Consider the following 13,053-nt stretch of genomic DNA (forward strand, 5'->3'; position numbering starts at 1 on the left):
TGTCGGGTATTTAAGATTTAATGTCACTACAAACAACCGACACCGGAGCTCAACTGCCAATATTTTAATGTTCAAAAAATACTTTAATGCTCGATTTGGTAGTAAAGAACCATAAACAAAACTTCAAAATTGTATCATTCTGTAAATTTTCTGAATCGCATGTTTGTGCTGATGGCAAACAGTGACAATTGACAATGATGTTTAGCTATGAATATAATCACCGAATCTGATCAAAACGAATAACATCTTAATTTTAATTGTATCTAAGCTAATCTGTTAAAGCGTTCTTCAGTCTAATATGAAAGTAAACTAATAAAGATTTTTTGACTGTTTTAGCGACATAAAATCATTGTAATGCCATTTCAAGGGAGAAATTTAAATCGCGAATGGCAATGAAATCTGCTAGCCAGCTGATTAGCTGGCTATAAGCAATAATCTTCCCTTCAGCTAAACTGAAATCGGGTTTTAAGGATACTGATGGCACATGCTTCAACGGTTTTCCACAAAAACATCGCTTGTAATCTTCAACAGCCATCAAATTGTGGGCATAAAAGAATTGTAACATCAATAACTTTTCAAAAATTTCAGAATCGCCTGTTTCGTTTGAAGCCAAAATCCATGTATTAAATAAATTATGTTCGAATGTTTCGCCATTTTATTTATGACTAATTTTACGTTAAAATAGTCTTTATTTTCTTGATATGCAAATAATTAAACCACTTATTGAATAATTCTCTATACTGAATGAAAATGCAAAATGTGTTCTTGAATGTTTAAAAAATTTGAAATGTTGTTGTGTTGAAAGTTAATGCTTGAGCTATTGTATGCTGAAATGAAAGTTTTAAAATCGTATTTTTTAGATGAATTAAAATTCCATTTACTATTGATAATGAAGCTTGTGCTTCTGTGTAGAATGTTAAATGAGTACAGAGAACTGGCACTTTATTGCTGTATCTTCCGAAACGAATGCTTTGAAAACGAATGAAGATCTGCCATATAATCACTTCTTTCAAAGTTGTTATGGGAACTAGAAAAGAATAAGTATTTTTAAGAATTGTGATGCAATTTTTTCAGAATTATCAAATTTGCATGTTTAAACATATTGAATAATTAAAACGTCATTTTAATATGCTTGCAATTTATGGCTTGAAAATCTATAGACTATATTTAGCTTAAGTCTTATACTACTACACAGAAGTAATTAAAACCAGATGCTTGTTTTTAATGCGTTTGCAAATTTGTTCTAATCACATTTGAAAAACGTCCTCAATAAAATGGCTGTCTGCATCTTAATTGCAGTTTCTGCTGGTTATATTTTTAATTTGAGACTTAATATTTTGCAAGGGCACACTTATATGATCAAATGTTCCTCAATTTATGTCAAAAATTAAAATTTCTTCTGAAGGTATAAGTGTTCACAGCTCCCTTAAGGAATATTTCAATTTCTTTAGTAGACAATTGTCTTTCTGCAATACTTGTCTGCAAATTTTCTATTTATACTGGAGTGTAAGCTTATTTTCATGCAAGGCTGGGTGAAGTATATTGAATCGCAACTAATTGCAAAAATAGCATTAAACTGTTGCGTAATCTTAATATATTGATATTCTTTATCTTGTATCTAAATGTTTGATTTAAAAGTATTGTAATAATGAGCATATATTCAATCCATTTATCTTGAAAATTATGAAGGGTTGTAACAGGTAGTGTAATCAAAACCTTTAAAAATCTGAATCTGCTTCTGACCCAAAAGTCTAAAACATTAATTTTAAACTTAACTATAAATTGAGTTCCAGTTGTCATTCAAATTCTAATCGCCTTGAAGCATTTTATGAAAGAAAATACTGAATTTTTTTAGCTTGTTTAATGCACCAGTTTAAGCATCTTTAGTATACAACATGCTTAATCACTGTAATCGAATCGCAAAATTCTCTAAATCGGAACTCGCTATTATATTTAGAAACTGTTTTCTAATGGAATGAAGTTGGCAGGTTTTAAAATCTTGGAGACAAATTGTTGCACCAATTATATGCGAATGCACTTAACTTGTTATGAATCGGTACAAAATCGAACAATTAACTTAAAACCCTGATGTTTTGCGAAGTGCTATTTCAATTAAATTTGAAGAATATCTAGCGTCGCTTAAAGCTGAAGCAGTATTCTTACAGCAAACATACTTAGACAGCAATTAAATTTATATAAAGAAACTTAAGTTCCTATATAACCAGTAAAATTTTCATTAACCATAATTTTTAAGAATTATTTTATTGCTTTCTATCGAGTTGAAATGAATAAGGAGGATTAAACTTACCACGCCCCTTGTCATAAATTCCTTAAGATATCGTTAAACGTAGAGAGCTCAAGTTAAATACCGTGTGATGGAATTGTGAAATTCGATTAGTTGTATTTTGGACAATTCGTCTAATGCGAACGATATAAAATATCTGAAATTAGTCCCAGATTTAAATGCAAGAAATAGCGAAGCATTTCCTAAAGCATCCAGAATCTATTAAAAATTCAATTTCTGGTTTAAAACTCCACCGTAGGCGGCTAAAATTTAGATTCCTCTTCATAACTTGCATTCCCAATAATAAGTGCCAAGTAGTCCATTCTCGTATTCCTCATTTTATACGTAATTATTACCAGAACGTGAGCAGGAAAATTGTCTACTAATATTAACTGCATAAAAATGCACCAGGTGGCAGGAATGAAATGGAGATTCTGGTCGGTATTCTAAATGCTTATCTAATTAAAATTCAATCAATTAATAAACTTGGAAATTTTAATTAAAGCTGAAACTTCAAATTTGCTGCTTTAAATCTCCTTTTGCTAAAGTAGGCAAGAATATAAATTTCCTTTTCTAAAGACGGCTAACGGCTTTGCCGGCGGAGCCGTCAGCCGTCTCCTTCGCGATCGAAGCATTTCGATTGTGGTGACTGGCCACCACCATGATGGGTGTGCTTCAAAGAGCAACTCGTTATTTGAGGGGCCTAATGTCCCTATTCCAGGATAGACTTTTGAGCAGCAAATTTACGTTTCAGATCCAATATTTAAAAAAAATCGGTTTCATATTATAAATCGGAATTGAGAAATCTAGATTCCTTCTGATTTACTATGACAGAATATTCAGTCAAAAGGCCCGATTTCTTAGCCTCAGATGATTAAACGGTAGTGGTCTTGGTAAATGGTTTACCGCTTTTATCTTGAACTTAAAAACGATTAGATTGCGAATGTCTCGATAATTTAATCTCCATCGGTAATTAATATCGGAATCCGAATAATGATCAGTAATACAATCTGTACTTAGCTGTATTTTCGACATTAAATGGCACATAAAACTAAAATGCAATGTATTTTAAAATTTGAATAACTTTTTTAATTTAATTTTCTTCCTATCCTATGGATCTCGCATTTTAACTATTCTTAACCATGCCAATTAACTTCAAGCAAGTACTGAAGAACCGACTAAATTGAATAAATTAACTTGAGTAGTAAATGGAGTAGGGGTCATTCGACAGCGCTTCAAATGTATCGCATCTAAGAAATGTCATCAAAAAAAAAAACCAATTGGAATTTATCAAAGATTACTTTATTGCATCATAACTTTCTTATGTACGCGATTTCCTTTTTAAATTAAATGCGGAAGTAAAATTTTGGCTTGCAATAGGACTTCATTCACTGTGCTAGCCAGTGAATTGAGTCTTCCAAATTTCCAAGGGTATCTTAATGTCGATGCCTGATCAACATCGGCATCGAAATAGCCTTCTTCCTTAAAATGCAAAATTCTATAATTAAATTGGGTTTCGAATGTAGATAATCGAAATACTAAATTAGTACCTAGGTATAGGAAAAAATATCCAATATTTTATTGGATTGTTTTCTAATCGAGAGAATACTTAGTGAGAAAATAAGCTGTAGAAACTACCTCTTGCCGTATTAAAAAATCTTGCAAATTTCTTAACTAGTAAGAATACAGCGAATTTAAGGTGCCTTGCCTTTCTAGTTAGTTCAATGGATTATTTTTCTAAAATTGTTCGCATTTATGAATTTGAGCAATCCAAATTTTCGAATTATCGCATAAATTTCCAAATTGACTTAACATTATTTCCCTTCGATTATAATTACCCCTTCCCTCAAAAGTGGCTAACAGTATTAATATTAACGCTAATATTTCATCTTTGAGCTAGTCAAGGAGATGACAACGAAAATCACTTTTTTTTTTATCTAGAGCTTAAACTTCGTACGCGCTTTCCGAAAGACTAATTTTAATACTTAATCTTTATTAAAGAGACCACAATGTTACGCATATGAACTTTGACTAAAATTTCGGTAATCTGTACGATTGATGCTGAGCGACACTTTTAACATTAAAAAACTGGCCTGTATAGAGAAATCGAGCTCGATCAATACCTTTGCAAAAATACAGCTGTTAAATTGCAGCACTTGCCTGCTAACGAAAATGCAAATTGTTGTATAGAATTTATCCTCGTCTATTAACAATAGTTACTGGTTAATAGGTTCCAGTTAAATGGGTTAATTTGGAATTAAAATTGTAGTCCGCTTCTTGGTAGAAGTTCACTCTTTGCAGATAAATGATACGATCAAAATATGAATGTGCGATATGAACTTAAGTGGGACCACAATAAAAGTAGAGTTTGTCGTTACGAAAAGGTCTATGCGAGAAATTTATTCCACTACGGGGGAAAAATGGTAATCTAAATCAAACGAACAAAATGTAGCCTTGACTAGGTGATGAACGGTATGGATCGGAATATTCAGATTTTTACTGGTCTAATCTTCTAACGTTTAGTTTCTTTGAATATTGTGGATTGCAGTTGATACTGTAATCTTTTAATATTAAAACTTTCTAATTTAAAGATGCCTAGCTAGACGATTGATAGTAAAATCTAAAGAGAAGAATATGAAGTTTTAAAATATACAAATGCTTCATCCAGCCTTTCGCAGTTAATTTAATCTGTACATATAATTTGTATTAATATTTCATGCATGTTCAAAAATGTCTACTGCTATTTAGTGGCTTATGTCTTTTTTTAATGCTATTTTTGTTCTAGTTGAAATGAAATCTTTCCTGTACGATTGAATTTTCAAATCGTTTATATTCAAAATGAATTCGTTGTATTAGGATTAATGTTTAAAACCCCATGATTTAAGGCAATGTATAATGCATGTATTACTCTTCAACTTGGTGTGATTGCACTTCAACTAACTAGATTTGCTTAAACATATTTACTTGTATAACTATCAACAATAATAAACCTGTCGATACAAGTTCTGTTGAATACGATCGGTGCTCTGTGCCATTAAATTTGAGAAATATCTCGTACTATTTTAAAATTAACTTAAATCAAAATGCAAGCGAAAAGTTTTGACCTGAAATCGTTCGTATAATTTTGCATCCATTTGTAAATTCTGTTAAAATAATTTCAAGACAGAAGTACCCGATAGAGAAATAAACTTGCCTATGTTAGTTGTTCGGTTAGTCAATCTACACAAGTGAAAGCACTACAAATTAAAGCTGCATATTTTAAGACTTCTTTTCTCGTGATGTTCGGATATTTTCATTGCCTTCTATTGGTAGGAAAACTCTTCCTTCAATGGTAAATATCAATCCTAAAATTTCCTGGACACAAGTTGGTATGGTTATAATTGTTGTCAATGAATTTGCAGCTTATTTTATAGCAGTCTGGTGGTTGCATTCAAAGACTTTAAAAATGGTACTTGGTGTATTATTGCATATTCCAAGACTTTGTATCATTTTTAAAAACATGTTTATTTGAAATATTTTGACTTGGCATTTTGAGTTTTTTAATATTTTTAAGGCAATATTAAACATGCTTCCTCTACTCAAGGTCTTGGTCATATCAGAATTTGGCACCATTCTGTATGTAATCCGAAAGATAATTTTATATGAATTAAAATGCTTAATGTCGGCATTTTTAATTGTCATGTAATATTAAGCAAAATTAATAATGCTAATTGTCATGTAACATTGTATTAAAAATCTGAATTTTTCTTATAAAATTACTCCTGTAAAACTCAATTGCAATTATACACGCTTAATGTATCTTTGTGGTGATTAAAGTGTCTAATTTTCAATAACCTTATTTCTAGAGTTAAAGCTTAAATATATTAATTGCAACGGATGCGATAACTTTCTTATATTCAAGTATGGAGTTGTATATTTTTATGAAGCTCCATTATTAGATTATGAATGTCAACTGAATTTGGTTCAGATTTGATTGTTTTATGTAAAGTGTGTACGCAATTTGTCTATTTAGATACTTGTTCTTTTCTAATTGTAACCGCTTTTTACTTAGTTTTGAATGATCATCAATTTAATTGTATTTTATTTTTCCTGAAATAAAAGCTTGTTTTTCAATTTATCCTTTCCTGAAAGTATTTTTTGACTACAGCTTATTATGCATCAACTGAAAGTGGCAGTTAAGTATAATTGAAAATCGGAATGAAACTCTCTGAATTTCTTTTAAAATATGCCATGTTCTAACTCAATGAAACTTGTAATTCTATTAGAAGTACATCAGGAATATTATCTTCGAGAAAGTATTTATAACGTTTGAATAAAGCTCAAACTCGTGATATCTATCCCAGAATTTTTCTGGCGCAGTATGGCCAAGATTGGCTCTTGCGCCAAAAAAACCAACCAACCCAGAGTTTTTCTAGTCGTCAACTAAATTGTACATTAATCCCAATTCTTTATAGAATTGGCACCGGTTCCAGAATTTTTGAGGTGCATTTTAAATTTACTTGTGCATTGCATAATATTTTGTTGCTAAATTTTAGATGGGTTTAATTACTTTAAGAAACGGAATAATTAACGCAGCTGTGCTCCGAGTAAAGAAATCCATTAAATAAATATTTGGTTACTTTCCTATAGGCGAAACCACTCAATGATCTTCTATTCAAATATTATGAACTATGATGTATATCCAGCAATGGAAATCTAAAAGGAATCAAAAATGAAATGAAACGCCCCTCGACTAACAAAACAAATTTCGTAATAGTTTGCAGGGTCGGAGATATTGGCCGAAAAAAATAGCTTGGATGAAGCCAACATTTAGTTTTCCCCTTTTATATAATTTTAAATCGCCCTAGGTGTCGACATTAAATTTATTTAAACGTTTCCATTGATCCCTATTCTTAACTTTCCTACAGGTTTATTAAATAGTATTGAATCAAACTTGTGCTTTTCAGAATTAAATACGAACTGTATTAAATTTGTGTTCTCGTATGTTCATTTAAAATCTAATCTAGGTCATTTATGAATTCATTTAGTCCTTGACCTAGACATGTGCAGCTAAGGTGATAGAGCTGCTTGTACATTTAAGATTTAAATTCGCATTTATTCATATAACTAGTGGTTCTTCCAATATGGTAACTACGAGGTTTTGGCCATACCTGCGAAGTAGCAATACTTTTGCACATGCAAGAGAACTAGTATCAGAAGTGTTAAAGAATCAATTTTATAAAATCATTTTAATTTATTTAAAATAAGGGAGAACTGGTAAGTTTGTCATAATCCTGCGGATTCTCATTATTTTGATAATGACTCGAGACTCGAATATTATAGATGCGATTCATTCTTTTTCAAAAATGGGAAAAACTAAAGATTAAAAGAGAATGTTCTAAATGAATACTTTAAAGTCAAAACGAATAAATTTATCTTGAGTAGCATAGGGATTTAAGCTTTCTTGTGTAATCTAAATGTGGATTTAGGAAATCGGATCCATTTGCATAAAATCCTTCAAATTCGAAAACTGGCTTATTATTTCAGTCGATGTAGAGCAAAGTAGTCCCTACCTTGGCAGAATTAAAACTACTATAAAAGTGGGCCCATCCGATCACTTGTATATTCTAGAGCACACGTTATACCTTAAAGACTTGTCTAAATGCGAACCAACGTATCCTTGCTGTATTCGTAGGGCCCAAACTCTTAAATTCGAAATTTGATTTCTAGAAAATGACGTCGATTTAGCAGTTAAATGGATAATTGTAATTTACCAACTTGTGCAGTTCAATAGGATTATTTTTTTAAAAATGGACATTTTATGAAGAGTTAATCGATCTACAAATGCTACTTGAAATCAGCGATTGGTAACTTCGTTACTTAAGATTATTTCCATTTTTGGAACGTAATAAGCGTACTAAATTTCTAGAAATTGCTGTTAAAATATCTATTCCTAACTACCTAACTATCATTAAAAGTGCGTAGTAAATCCTCTTAGCAAACAAGTTTGTACTCTTTAGGACCTTATTGTTGAAATTTTCACACTTAAAGCACATCTTTCATTTCTTGTTTCAACCAGATATCCTTTCGCAACTTAAGTATTTTGCATAAAATATAAGAAATTAAGATAGTGAATTTGTTCTCGGGGCCCATAAATTTCAAAACTCGGAGCTGGAAATTAAAACCAGGCCCTCTGAGGTTCTTGTAGTTCTGCAATTTATTTACTTCAAAAAGCTAATTCCATGGCCAGTTACAAAAATTTTCCTACGCAAGCATCCATTTTTTACTTCTTAAAATGATTCGGTTTATGTAGTTAGATGACGCTTTCCGATTTAAATTCATTGACATTGATTCGAATAGTTCCAGAAATCTTTGGACAGTTTTGTTTCGAAATGCGTCTTGGAAAACTCGCTTGTGGCTGATACGATTAAGATAATTCTTTGCTCCAGAATGAGGCACAGGATCGGCGATTAAGAAGTTAGCTGTATTCTAGAAATGGAATAACTTTACCAACAAAACCATCTCGGTATGTTTTTCTTTGCTTTATTGGAATTATTTGATCATTTTTCTTTACAAAAATGTCAGTTTTCACATTGTTAATACGAAGGGTTAGCAATAAGTAAAAGTAATTCTTCTAAATATATCGTGCAATTTCACTTGCTAATGAAGATAAGTTGTAAACCTTTCAAATCGGCATATAATTTGTCAACCATATTTCTTGGATATGCAACATGCTTAAGATTCTTAAGATGGTGGAAGAATATTTTTTAGTGTTCTCGTTTTTGTCAATTTTTAAATTATATTCATCGATAAAGTTGCAGTTACGGCACCATAATATTAGATTTCTGTTAAAATTTGGGGATTAGAAATGATCTTGTGCAAATTCATTCTGATCTTGCCTATGCGTAGAATTTAAAGCTTAAGAAATAAAACTTGCAATTCATACTCAAAGCTTAAAAGAATTGCAATAACATCATATGCTTTTAAGTATAATTTTTCAAATTCATCGGGGTCGGTCTGATTATTTGAGATACCATTATCTGCATTATGGGGCATCGAATTACCATACCGTCTGAAGAGTAAGGAAATCAAGAAAAGAATTTCCCCTAATTTAATAAAAAGAAGTTAGAGGAAATCGAATTTAAAAAGGGTTTAAATGGTAGTTTGTGAAGGTACCGAGTATACTAAATCAATTGCTCAAGCTTAAATCGGTTAAATGTTGACAAGAATGTTTTTTTAATGTATTGTTTATTCATGGTCTTAAACAGGTCAAGAGTCTATCAATTAGATGCAATTATAAGATATGAAAATATTCCAAATAAAATTTTGCAGTACAGTTGCATTTGCAGAACTTTGCTTATATTATAATAATCGCAAGTCCATAAAATATCATTCCAGTGAATAACCAAGAATTTTGCATACTTTTGTTTACTCTTAAATTAGATAATTGGAAGTATTAGATACGATTGTAACTTTAAGCCTAATTATAGAGGTAGCCAGTGAAAATAGTTTGAGATTATACAGAACATTAATATTGACAGTATCTATTATCAGTCATGTGGCTGATCTTTAACTTTAGCAATAATTCAAACCTACCTTGGAATTCGAGAAGAAATTAATCTCTAACGTTTCAATTCATTTTTCTTGATTTAAGCTTCTTAGATTAATCTAGACTATAAAAAATTCCGAGCAGATTCTTTTATCTCTTCAGACATAATTAAACTGAACCTTGTTTTCAATATATTCTGCTGAGTATTCAGTCGTAATTTATTTCTTTGAACTTTTCAATATTGCTCCAGTTTAACTTCGGAATCCAGAATGGGAAGGTGCCATATTTAAGCTACCTAAACATTTTTTAAAGTTAAGTGAAAAAAGCGCAATTTTAATAAAGTACAGCTGTTTTGTAATTTATTATCAAAACAATGCAATAACATTTTAAGAATTTTTTTTTGTGTTCTTTCTTTTTTAAAGTCTGACTTTGGTTTAATTTGGGTAACTAGTTCTCCAGATCTACATCACCAGTGCTGGAGACACTGTACATGTGCGTAAGGAAAAAGTGAAATGCCTAAAATTTTATGTCTCGCGGTTTTATAGATAGATATCTAAATAACACCTTAAGATATTTTAAAACCCACAGTATTAATTTAAGCGGAATTAATATTAAAAATTATGGATAAATTGCTTATAATCTCACTATCTGATCATATGTACATATTTTTATTTGTATGTATAATATTTAATTAGAATTCCCATCTAGAAGTTGGCAACATATGTTTGGTTGTGGGAGAAGTATGAAGTTTCTAAATTGATACCGGAAATTTGATATTTAATTTTAAATATAGGGTTTCTTTTTTCATTCTCTTAAATATTTTTTGGTCTTAGTATTTCTTTGATTTAATAGTTAAAACGCGTAAAAATGCACATGAATCTCAATATTAACTGCTGTTTAACTAATTTTTGTAAACATTGGAAGTTTGTTTTAAGTTAAAGTAAATTTTTAAAGTATCGTGGCAGCGCACACGAAATTAGTCATATTTTTGAAAATAATTCCATAGTTTTTGTTCGATAATGTCAAGGGGTGTAGAATTGTATCAGGTTGAAGCAAACAGTTTAAATTTTATAAAGATTATTTTCAATATCGGTATTTAATCGTAAATTAATATTGTTTCTTTTATGTAAAAAATTAGCTCCATGCGTGAGTGGATACTTCATGTTTTTATATTTTAAAGATTTGAAAACTTCTCTTCTTAATATTTCGGCGGAATTTTTTTAATATTCATATTATCTAGTGGCATATTATCTAGTGGCATATTATCTAGAACTGATTAGTGGCATATTATCTAGAACTGATTAGTGGCATATTATCTAGAACTGATTAGTGGCATATTATCTAGAACTGATTAAATATTAGGTTCTTAAAATATTAAGACAACAAGTATGAGAAGATGTTTACAAAAGCAGATGTTTATACAAACAACAAATTATATTTTTACTTTCCGGTAGACGAAAGAAACTTTTTTTGACCTTATGCAACTATGACGATAACTCAAACACTTTAAACTAGAGAAATAAAATTTAGTATATTTGATTTTAGACCGAATTTATAAGTGTTTATAAAATTCAGAACGAACAAATGAAGTCACTCTGACTAGATATTCGAGTGCTAGTGAACTCTTCAATTACAAAACATAAAGAGCCAGGTGAACAAAAATTAGTAAAAAGGTATAGAATTTATAGATTCTTATAAATTTTTAAACAATGCATAGGGGTGAAAGCCGATTAATGTTTGAACTTTAACATGCAGGTAAACTTAATCACTGATACACGTAATGACATAATTCAAAATGCTATATTGTGATTTCAGCTGTAATCCCGCGTCAAATTTTGGTTTCAATCGCTGGGCAAAAATGCGTCCAAAAGTCTTATTTGCAAGAATTTGATTCAGTAAAATTGCTAGATTTGCCCTAAAGATCTATATTTCGAAACTATAGTTTACCAATTAAAATGAGGAATTCATTACTGTCTTACCAAGGTCGACAGTTTTATGCGTAGCAAGGGAGGTAAGATCTTTGTTGCAGAGTATGCAGGCAAGATCCGGAAAGACCAATCGCGTTGATTTTAATCTGAGAAACTAAATTCTAATCTTAATATCTCGCCTAGACTTAGCATAATTCTAAGAAAAAAATGGACAGAAATTTTGGGCTGAAAACAAAAGGAATATATTTTCGAAATGTATTTATTTGAATATTTTCTCGAAATAATTTAGTAAACAATTATTTTCTATGTCTAGCCAGGACATAAATTTCTAAAACGGAAATTTCTGTTACGAAAATGTTTTGAAGAAAAAATTTTTCTATCAATCCGTTTGAAACTAAAATGCAAGCAATTTTTAAAGGGAAAAGAAAACAAGTTCTTAATTTAAAAAAAGACAGCTATGCTTAGCTGACGAATTTAATACTTGGAGCAGCATTGAATGAATGACTTCCCAACTACGTAGCTCCTACTCAAAATTCTTTGTTTTCTGACTTTAAGATAATGGGAGAAAAGAAATTTACCCCCTATAATTCTCGATAACAAGAAAAAGCGAAAATATACTAGGCTAGCTTACAAACAGTTCGCTAGAGCAATTTGCATTCAACAATTAGCAAGAGAATTGCGATTTCATTAATATTCAAATGTTCGATTGTTCTAGTCTACCGAGTTATCTACCGAGGCCTGCTGATTGCGTGCTTTCACACCATACTTATCCCACTTATTTATATGACTACCACTATCTAAAAGAACCCGACGGTGAGGCGGAAAATCCGTAACAGTATTAAAAGCAGTTTTAATATCTTGTATTGAATTCACAATATTTTATTTTTATTTAAGGAAGAATTTAAAGATTTTTCCGAGTATTATTGCATCAATCCAAGAGGTTCATGATGATATTAAATGCCTACTATATGTTAAGGTACATAAATTACCGAAATGACTTAGACATTACAGTTACAGTGCAGTTTAGTCGTTTCCAAAATGGCTTAATTATTCTATCACTAAATTATATGTAGGAATGCAGCTGTGAATTGGTACCTTCGTATTAATTTAGAGCTGTAATAGGCGACGTAATAATACCCAATTCGAGTTCTAATAGCCTCTGAAAGCGGAGGGGATCCAAATTGAAAAGCACGTTACCGTGAAGCGAAATATTTATCATTCGAACACGACAATTAAATTGGATTAAATTTGATAATGCGATCATACATATAATAATGAAATTTATGCCTATAATTATTTTTTAAAAAATATTC

This window comes from Argiope bruennichi, chromosome 8 (genome assembly GCF_947563725.1).
Source record: "Argiope bruennichi chromosome 8, qqArgBrue1.1, whole genome shotgun sequence".
NCBI classification, from domain to species: Eukaryota; Metazoa; Arthropoda; class Arachnida; order Araneae; family Araneidae; genus Argiope; species Argiope bruennichi.